This window comes from Silurus aristotelis, assembly GCF_946808225.1.
Source record: "Silurus aristotelis genome assembly, chromosome: 28".
NCBI lineage: Eukaryota > Metazoa > Chordata > Actinopteri > Siluriformes > Siluridae > Silurus > Silurus aristotelis.
The window spans coordinates 2,256,975-2,267,389 of NC_139601.1; the positions used below are offsets into that span (position 1 = coordinate 2,256,975).

At 42.8% G+C, this 10,415-nt stretch overlaps 1 protein-coding gene across 5 annotated transcripts in view; it reads left to right on the plus strand.

The window, feature by feature from the left end:
• Window positions 1–4,681: 4,681 nt before the first annotated feature.
• tafa4b (TAFA chemokine like family member 4b) overlaps window positions 4,682–10,415 on the plus strand; it is a 52,732-nt gene continuing 46,998 nt past the window's right edge. For 3 of the 5 annotated variants that reach the window (XR_014532150.1, XR_014532151.1, XM_083533486.1), the window contains exon 1: window positions 6,438–6,594. The gene's annotated coding sequence lies outside the window, so the exon portion shown is untranslated. Of the gene's footprint in view, window positions 4,757–6,437; window positions 6,595–7,044; window positions 7,159–10,415 lie in introns of those variants that run through there. The other 2 variants (XM_083533487.1, XM_083533488.1) reach the window with 2 other exon arrangements.

Here is a 10,415-nt window from a genome sequence, read left to right on the forward strand (position 1 = left end):
TCCAGATGGAGAGGAGATCATAACAGTTTGGAGTTTTGCTTTACATCGCTTTAGGATCCTGCTGAGGAACTAAAAGTGTAAAATGTGCCACTTTGGCGGGTCAGTATTTCTGGCATTTCGAAAGAAAGGATGTAACTTGAATATTATTTTCCAGAATGTGCATATGAATGTGTTTAAAACTTATAATGAAGTTAGATATATAAAAGAAATAAGAAAAACTGGTTGTTTTTGTTTTTTTCTCACCTTGAAAAATGCTTATGAGCTTTCAAATCAATAGTTTGAGAGCAAGCTGATCTCAAGGCAGAAAAGTTTTCTGCTGTGTGTGTGTGTGTGTGTGTGTGAGTGTGTGTGTGTGTGTAATTTCTAAAAATTATTAATTGGACTGCTTGTGCTTGCGATCCCATTCGGGATAGCATTACTTTCTCTGCTCGATATGAGCTATGAGAGCAGCGCAAAGGGCACGAGTCCAGCTCTTACTGTCACCATCATTAATCTGCGTGACCTTAAAAACACACCACCATTTTTACCCTCATGCTGCTTTGTCTTTGAGTTGGAGACTGTGAGACTCTTAGCGGCCACTAGATGGCAGTAAAACACCACGAATGATCTTTAAAAAGGGCGTGTTTTCCCTGAGCACAGTGAGAAATGCAGGAATTTGACTTGCCAGTTTTTCATATTGACAGAAAAGATGACCGAGGTCAACCAACCGAGTTTATACGGCTTGACTGGACAGTTTGTTTTGGTTTATAATGTATTATATTCAATATAACAGACCAATATAGAGATTGCCCCCTCCTCCCACTTTCTTTTCAGTCTATAAACATTATTAAAATGAATATAAAAGTCCTGGGTGGTGTTAAATCAAGTTCTGTCCTCCATCCAAGATAAAATACTAACACCTTAAATCGGGTGGGTCATGGAAAAGTAGCCCACCTCCGTCACCAGACAGTCGGCAGACGGAGAGCATGGGGCTGCGGCCTCCTCCAAAGAGCGTGACCGTGTTGGGGGTGGGTTACTTTTCCATGGCCCACCCTGTATTTATTTCTTGCTTGGGCCTTTGTATTTCACGGTGTTAAGATGAAAGCCTACGTTTAAATCCACTACACTTTTGATTACCGATCTGATGATATGCTCAACTATTATGACCTTTTCCTATTGGTGTCTGAGTCCAACGCCAGATTGGTTGCGAAAATCAATTTAGAATAGTTTTTTTTCTACAAAATAGTTGAAAAAGTTCAAACGTAGTGTTGTTGGTGAGTCTAAATATTATATGTATTATATTTTACTTGAAAAGGATGTTCTACATCCCCAAGTTCTTATAAATTACTAAATTTTCCCCAAAATGCATTTTTTTTTCTCTCTCTCTCTTATAAATGTCAGTCCTGCATGCTGCCAGGATGAGACATGATAATGGTGCTACTATAAAGTGCTGTACAGGATTAAAACTGCCTCTCGGTTTATTGCTGGAATCAGTCAGAAAGTGTACGTCGGTCCTTTTTTTCGCTCTCGGTGGCCTAAATGAACAGCTCGGCTCCACTTTTATTATCCACCTGCGTGTCACTATTAGAAGGAATAAAGAGCGAGCAGTTCGCTTCAGACTCAGCTGATTTTTCTTCTCTTGCAACCTCTCAGCCCTTCCCCCTGATTTGACTCACGTTTAGTTTTTATGCTGTCATATGCGGTGTGTATTTATATTTATATCTCATTTCATAGAGACGGAAATAACAGATCGTGTGTAGGCGTGAAGAAAACCTGCACTTTTCAGAGGATAAATGTGGAAATATTGATTGGATTTGGACAAACAAAGGTTTCTTTTTGTGTCTACTTTGGTGGTGAAATAGAAATGTCTGCACTGTAGAGTCTTTTATCTTCTCGGTCTCAAAGCGATCGCTGTGCCATGACGTCGTAACCGTGACGTCAAGTGCAAGGTTGCAGTTATGTACATTGCAAATTGGTGGCTGTTTATTTGACACGTTCTATAAAAGAGTACAGGCAGGATGAGGTTTCTACTCTGGTTTGCTATGCTTGGCGATAAAGACTGATGAGCTGCGACATTGTTCGGCTTATGGTGTAAAGTCTTTAAGTGCTTTCCCTGCGTCAGGCATCTGATCCCTCTATCCTTTTCTAATGCTGGGATGTAAAGCGTGTAAAGATATTAATCACTGATTTGTTCTCGACGCTGTTCATGTAAACAGTTACCTTTTTTCCAGGTTTGATCGGATGTTTTGTGCAGTCATGTCCAAATATACACGTGATCCTCTTCATCATTTGTCTGATGTTCGTCCAATATCCAGGACAGTTTAATGATTTCTATGTATCCAGCTGTAACACATCACACCTGGTCATTAAGCCTGAGCACTTTAGACCCCTTAGACTAGGATTTATATGTACAATGAGATGTTCTAGAGCAGTGGCTTTCAAATCAGAGCCTCTAAAGCACAACCATCGTGACATTGTATAATAAAATGTGTTTAAATCTCAGAAACAGAAGGACAACGTGGAACTGTGAGGCTCTGATAAATGTTCCCGGTGCAGCGTTTTAAGAAGTTGCTCATAAAATACTTTCAGGGTGGAGAACCCCCTTGCAGATCGTTTCATAGACGTTCGTTGACTGCTGCTTTTCCCGATAAAACAATACAATATTATTGACTTGTGTGTAATTCTGCTTGTGATTCTGCTGCACTTGTGAGCGGCCTGCCGCTGTCCGTGACGCCACAGCGATCCCCTCGTCACTGGAGTGTTAAACACACCGTGTTCGGTCGAGTCCGATTTATAGACCGCAGTGGTTATAATGTTAAATTGACGGCGAAAGACAAAAAACAGATCTTTAATCCCCGAGCGCTGAGCACAACGGTGGCCTCGTGAAAGGATGTTCAGTAAAACGGCTCGGATGCGCATTTCTTAAATCTAATCTATTGGATCAGCCGAGACGCTTTGTGTCATCTTACAGGGGGGGTGGTGGTCTTGGGTATTACGGGACATATGGTAATATGGAGACATGTAAATCATTAGCCTTGAATTATAAAGCAGTTCGTAATTGTTCTTTTGGGAAGGACACACATCATATAGGACACCATGGAGCTGAGCGAGGGGGGAACTGATAGGAATCGTGTGTGTGTGTGTGTGTGTGTGTGTGTGTGTGTGTGTGTGTGTGTGTGTGTGTGTGTGTAGACAAGATTCAGGGACCAGTTTGTATATTGAATATGACGAAATGAATTTTTACATGAGGAAGGAAGGGACACAATACACTTGTCATAGCAGTGCACAAATATTTGACAATTTTATTACCATAATAAGCTTATTTATATATATATATATATATATATACAACACTTACTTCAATAATCTATTTTAAAAAAAGGCTGCTGTGGAATAAATATACAAGAGAAATGTAGTAACTATGTTTTTATAATCTCTAGTGGCTAATAGTAGCTAACGTGTGTATTAAGGCTCAATATGTATTAATTACAGACACACTGTGTGTAAAGTCTTGAAATGTATTCAGTAGCTACGTATTGGCTTAATATTTCCCAAGCGGTTTTACCATTTAATACAGTTGGTTCTGATCCACAAAGTTGTAATTAATTAATAAAAAAAACAACAATGACTTGATGATGGCTCATGATGTATATTGCCAGACTGCAGAAATCTATTGCAAAAGAGAGTTTTCCGAGAGGTTCACGTGACTCACACGTGTGGTCCCCATGTAACTTGTGCACTTCTGTGGAAATATTTTGCCATGTGGTCACACAATACACAACCCCTTTCCCAAAATCTCACTAAGTAGGTACCAGATGAAATGAGAAATTAGACAGCATGTTTTTGGCCTTGGGAAAACAAGAAAAAGTGAAAGAGCATCGCAAGGTTGTTTGTGGTTAATATTTTATAAGGCGTGCATTAAATGTCTGACCTGAAAAAAGATATTCAGCAGGGGAAAAAATAATAGTGCTGCTATACTTTAGGAGGCCAAATCAGGATTTAAAAAAAAAAAAAAAAAGAAAAGACAAAAAAACAAAAAAAAAGTGCACCTGAAGGAAAGCACTTCCTTCTACATGAGAAGGAACATTCAGGAACGTTCTATCAAGAAGCGTTTTGGTGTTGATGTGAAATAAATTTCCAAATTTAGGATCAAACCCACTGTGTTTTATTTGCCGAATGATCCGTCCAATTACTGGAAAAAATCATTGGTTCAAATGGAGGAAAAAGTGCTTTCAGTGATGCTTTGTTCAAAATCATGTTGGTGTCCAGTAGAAGTTTGCAGTGATTACTGAAGACCAGTCCTCAAACCTTGTGAAATAGTTTCTTTTTAAAGCCCAGATTAAACCTGAGCTCCAACGTCCTTACGAGATTTTATTATGGAAACCCTTTTTGGGTTTTTTGTTCTTAATCCCCTTTGAATTTCTCGAATCTGATCTCATTCGATAATCACATAACAAATAGAAATAATTTACAAACAGCATATCAAACTCTACCATCGTTCAGAAGGTCATGTTTGAGGAGCAGTGAAGGGTCCTGAAACTTTGAGAAAGGGGTCACAACACAATTTGAGAATTCCTCCTCAAACACACCTGACTCAGTTAATCACCTGGTTCATCATCATACCTTATCTGACTCAGGTGTGTTGGAGAAGAAAAGCAGTAAGGTATGAAGCACTTGCTAGGTTCTCCTTCATGATGTTCTCAGTAGGACCTGCAATGGGAAAGAGACCGATATTTCTGTGGCGGATATACAGTACAGGGATTTTCAGCACCTCAACGTAAGTGGAGTTTTGGATATTCAAACACACACACACACACACACACACACACACACACACACACACTAAATTATTAGGATTTTAGTCTAACGGCCTGGAGTTTATTACATATTTATCACTTTAGCTTGCTGTGGTGTGTGTGTGTGTGTGTGTGTGTGTGTACACGCGCGCGTAGCCTATAGCTTGTGGTTTGGGACGCGGCCCGCGTGTCAATCAAAGTTTGATCTGCAATTGATGGAAAAACGCGCGCGGTGCATTCGAGGTGTGATTGAGTATCGATACCATCATGATCATCATCATTATCATCATGTCATCTCTGACATGACACAAACGTCTCACGGAATCCAGCGCGAAGCTGTAACGAGATGTAACTTCAAAGAAATCGACCGATCGAGATCTTTTGCGCGTTAAAAACTCCATCACGTACCGAGAGAGCGAGAGAGAGAGAGAGAGAGAGTAGGAGGAAGGGAGAGAGAGAGAGAGAGAGAGAGAGAGAGAGAGAGAGAGAGCGAGTAGGAGGAAGGGGGAGAGAAAGAGAGAGAGAGAGCGAGTAGGAGGAAGGGGGAGAGAGAGAGAGAGAGAGAGAGAGAGAGAGAGAGAGAGTGGGAGAGAGTAGGAGGAAGGGGGAGAGAGAGAGAGAGAGAGAGAGAGTGGGAGAGAGTAGGAGGAAGGGAGAGAGAGAGAGAGAGAGAGAGAGAGTAGGAGGAAGGGGGAGAGAGAGAGAGAGAGAGAGAGTAGGAGGAAGGGGGAGAGAGAGAGAGAGAGAGAGAGAGAGAGAGTAGGAGGAAGGGGGAGAGAGAGAGTGAGAGTAGGAGAAAGGGGGAGAGAGAGAGAGAGAGTAGGAGGAAGGGGGGGAGAGAGAGAGAGAGAGAGAGTAGGAGAAAGGGGGGGGGGAGAGAGAGAGAGAGAGAGAGAGAGAGAGTAGGAGAAAAAGGGAGGGAGAGAGAGAAAGAGAAATAGAAAGAAAGGGAAAGAGAGTGAGAGAGAGAGAGATAGAAAACAGGGAGAGAGAGAGAGAGAAAGAGAGAGAGAGAGTGAGAGAAATATAGAAAGAGACATAGAAAGAATAGACTCCGCGCACATGTCACTCCGACTGATGATGACAAAATGTTTCACACACACATCATCACACACACACACACACACTCTCGGGGTTTTAACAGCGTGTCGGTTTTTCTGTTGTTGCCCCAAACACCGGTTCACTTCAACGCCTCAAGGGTTATGACGTCACTAATCGCGGCGAGCTGAAATAAAAAATAAAAAAGGAAAAGAAGATCCGCTGAGGAGGCGGTGCGCGCGCGGTGTGGAGCGGAGAGTTCGCGCAAAAAAAATCCCTAAAATCTGGTCAGAATCGATCGCGAAACGCGGCGCTGTTTACCGGCGGACAGCGCGAGACAACCGGTAAAGACTCCCGGACGCGACTGGACACGTTTCTTTCGTTTCCTAACGTTATTACTGTTTATAAATGTTTCTTTTTATATTCCTTTTACGGATTTAACTTCCTCTCTTTATGCTGAACGGAGACGTTTCTTCTTCTTCTTTTTTTTTTTTCTACGTAACGCTTTTTTTTTTTTTACCGCGTTTTATCCAACCGGTTTTTGGTTGTTTGATCGCGGTCAGATTTTTGGATAAGGGGGGAAAAAAAAGGAAAGACACGAGACATCCCCCCCCCCCCCACACACACACACACTCACGCAGAGCGCGTTACGAGCACCGCAGGATCGGTTCCGTTCTCGCGCTCAGTTTCAGGCGCGATGGAGCGGCGGCCCCGTGGAGCAGAAAGCGCACGAGCTCAGTGGAAACGCGCGAGCGTGCACCCGCTCAACTAAGACCCCGCGGTAAGTCTGCAGATTTTTTTTAATTTTATTTTTTATTTCAAATCTGTAAAATAATTTTGTATCTATTTTCCTCACGTCTGGGAAAACTTTAAGCCGCGGCGCGCGCCCGCAAACACACGGTGCTGTTTTTCCACCCTTTCGATATGTGCTTTAGAACCAATTTGTATTTATAACGTGGAAATAAAATGTTGCCGTGTTTCACCGGAGAACATTCCCTATAGTTTAGTGTTTTAGCAGAGGGCAGACGTGCCGTGCCGTGCCGTGCCGTGCCGTGCCGCGCTCGGGAGATTATACCCGGTGAGACCACGCGCGCGCTCGAACAAACGCTCGTAGTTTTGCGCTTTTATCCCCTCTCCCTCGCGCGCTGCATTTTATTTTTGATTACTTTTTTTTTTTTTTAACTATTTCCGTCTCTTCCTCGCGCTTTGTTTCGGACGGCGTGCGCGCGGGAGGAACCGAGATGCGAGATCAAGCCCGGTGAACTCTCGCGCGCACGACTCGCAACCGTGCCATCCTGCACCGCTGTCTACCGCCGAGAGCGACGTGAAAAGTACAGGACGTGAGGTACTGGCACATACTGATCACCAGTTTTAACACACGCACGCACGCACGCATGCACTCACGCACGCTCTCTCCCTCTCTCTCTCTCTCTCTCTCTCTCTCTCTCTCTCTCTCTGTCTCTGTCTCTGTCTCTATGTCGTTCTTCTTATCAATTTGGTCATAGATTATCGGCGATCACTTTATTTTTGTTGCTTTGCCGTCATGTCATAAATAATGACGTTTCCGTGAGTGACACTTTTCTTTAGGTGGGTATGACGTATTCATTCGAAGCTCGCGCGGTCGCTTAGTAATTTACGGGTAATACTTATGACGACATGTGATGTGCAATTAAACGAAGTTGCAAATGTTTAATAAGGAACGCACTCATGCGCGGTGTGATTGCATTTACTTTCTCTCTCTCTCTCTCTCTCTCTCTCTCTCTCTCTCTCTCAGGCACACACACACACACACACACACACACATTGGCTCCCTCGTGGCCTACAGCACGTTAATTGGCGCAGTAATGAGATCATGACCGTAGCGTGTTGCGCGTGTCTGCGTTGACCAGCACGCGCCTAGCTCCATGCTCACTATCTGTTCTCTGTCACTTTGAAAACAGGAAGCGCGTTATTATTATTATTATTATTATTATTATTATTATTATTATTATTATTATTATATAGAGACCTGGAGACAGGACTCTGCACTGGGGTGGACAGACAGGGACGCAGACATAGTTGTGCCTTTTTCTTTGCGGCCTTGTGGGATGAGAGACACCGAGACAAATGAGAAGAGAGAAAAGAGTGAGCGGGATTGAGATCTCATCTTTTCTCTTGGAGGTGCAGCGTCCCTTGGTCAGATTCCTTTCAATGGGTGATGCTGCGTCTGGTCCAGTGTTACTGTTTCTCTTCTCTTCTCTTCTCTTCTCTTCTCTTCTCTTCTCTTCTCTTCTCTTCTTTTCTCTTCTCTTCTCTTCTCTTCTCTCGCTTTAGTGAGAATAGAGCAGGATAGGGGAAACAGAGCTGGTCAGTGGTGGACTGAACTGGACAAGAACAGGATGGTTGCTGTGGCTTGTTTTCTGACCGAGCGAGGTCTCCAGATGGAACGCGTTCCCTTTAAGGCTCTTCGCATTTCAGGTAGCGCAGGAGAGCTAGATAGAGGATCACACAGCGGAGGTTCAAATGCTTTCAACTTCTCATCGCATCATTCTCATCGTTTTCCTCTACTGTCCTCTCATCTCGCTCCGGTCTCAGATTAAACCACCTCTGTTCGATTGCTCTCTCTCTCTCTCTCTCTCTCTCTCTCTCTCTCTCTCTCTCTCTCTCTCTCTCTCTCTCTCTCTCACACACACACACACACACACACACACACACACACACACACACACACACACACACTCTGTCTCTCTGGGTGAAGCACTGATGTTTCTCCTTTGCAGTTTAATTGATCCCAAACCCTGCTTTGTATCAGAGATTGCCATGAATGCTTCATTCCACCTGGGCCTCCTTTCCTGCCATTCACTGAGATGCTGCCTGATTGACAGCTCATGACTCGGCTTCACCACTCTCTTCCTCCAAAAGCTCACTGACTGTTTTAACTGTAGGGTTTGAGAAAAAAACAAAACAAAAAAAAAACAGTTGGAGTTGGAGAAAACCCATTGGTGTGCAATGTTCATGAATTCAGATTGAAAACTAGCACATCATTTACCTGACCCTGGATGAGAGCTGTTTACATAGTGGATTTTGGGAAAAACATCTATTACAACTAAATGAGCATCATATGGGCAGCACGTCTATCATCTGAACAGCTGGGTGTAAAGTGTGCTTTGAAATTTGGAGTGCTTGGAAGTGAGATAAAACCCTGCAGATATGCAGGTAAAGTGAGAAAAGTGTGACCGACAAAACGTGAGTGTTACCAAGAGATTGTGTGTGTGTGTGTGTGTGTGTGTGTGTGTGTGTGTGTGTGTGTGTGTGTGTGTGTGTGTGTATGCCTAGCTGTTAAGGTACAAAGTTTAATGTTCAAACACTTAAGAGAAAAATTGGGGACATAGAGGATGAAGGTATTGTGTAAAGTTTACAGTTTAGGTTGTGAGGATAGTAACACAATAAATGTGTGTGGAGAGTAGGTGTTAGGATTCAACACACATCAGGTCTAGGGTGTAAAGTACAGGGTGCACAGGGTACAGGTGGTTGGAAAGGCACTTGGCACTGAGCATAAAGTTCAGGGACTGGGGTTTATAGTACTGAGTGTAAAGTTAAGGGGTAGGATGTTATTGTACTTTAGGGTGTAAGGTAAACAAAAGGCGCTAAGTGTGTTATGGGGTCTAGGGCTGAATAGTACTAGTACTGAATGTAAAGGTTAGGGCATAGGGTACTGAGTATAAAGTATAATGTTTAGGGTATAAGGTACTGAGTGTAAAAGTTCAGGGTCTAGGGTATAAGCTACTGAGTGTGAAAATGCACTGAGTCTGTCCGAGTGTGTTATAGGTTGTAGGGAATAAGGCACTGAGTGTAAAGATATGCTGTAGGATATGAGGTACACAGTGTAAAGTTCATGGTGTAGGGCATAAGGTACTGAGTGTAAAGTTGAGGTGTAGGGCATAAGGTACTGAGTGTAAAGTTGGGGTATAGGTTGTATTCTACATAGTGTACAGTTTAGAGTGGAGGGTGTAAGGTGTTGAATGTAAAGTTTAAGCTGTAGGATATGAGGTACACAGTGTAAAGTTTAGAGTTTATATCATTCGAGTACAAAATGAAAGTGTGGTATTATTGACTATAATATAAGGTTTTGAGTTCAAAGTGTAGAATGCATAACACTGTTTGTATTCGGTGTCTCAAAAATCATATACACTAGAATTCTTGTCGAAAAATTATCTGTCAAATGCAAAAAAGGTTTTTCACTAAATGGAAATGTGCTAGGGTTACTAAGTTTCTCCATTGAGTTCTTTACACTCCTAGTGTTCCCTTTCCTCGTTCCCCTGCTGTAACATGCTAAACCCATCATGTTATTAATTAATGCATCATGACCTTCATTAGATGAGTCAGAGGATGATGTAGGTTGCAGACTGAAGGAAATACATTTTGGAGACCACAGAGCAGGTGGGTTAGGGTATAGAGCATAGAGTATAGTGTGTGTCAGTGTAATGTATAGTGTGAATGAGGGGGAAAGTGGAGGGCAGTGTGTGTGTGTGTGTGTGTGTGTTTGTGCCAGGGTATAGAGTATAGTGTATAGTATGTGTGTGTGTGTGTGTGTGGGTCAGAGTGTAAAGTATAGTGTATAGT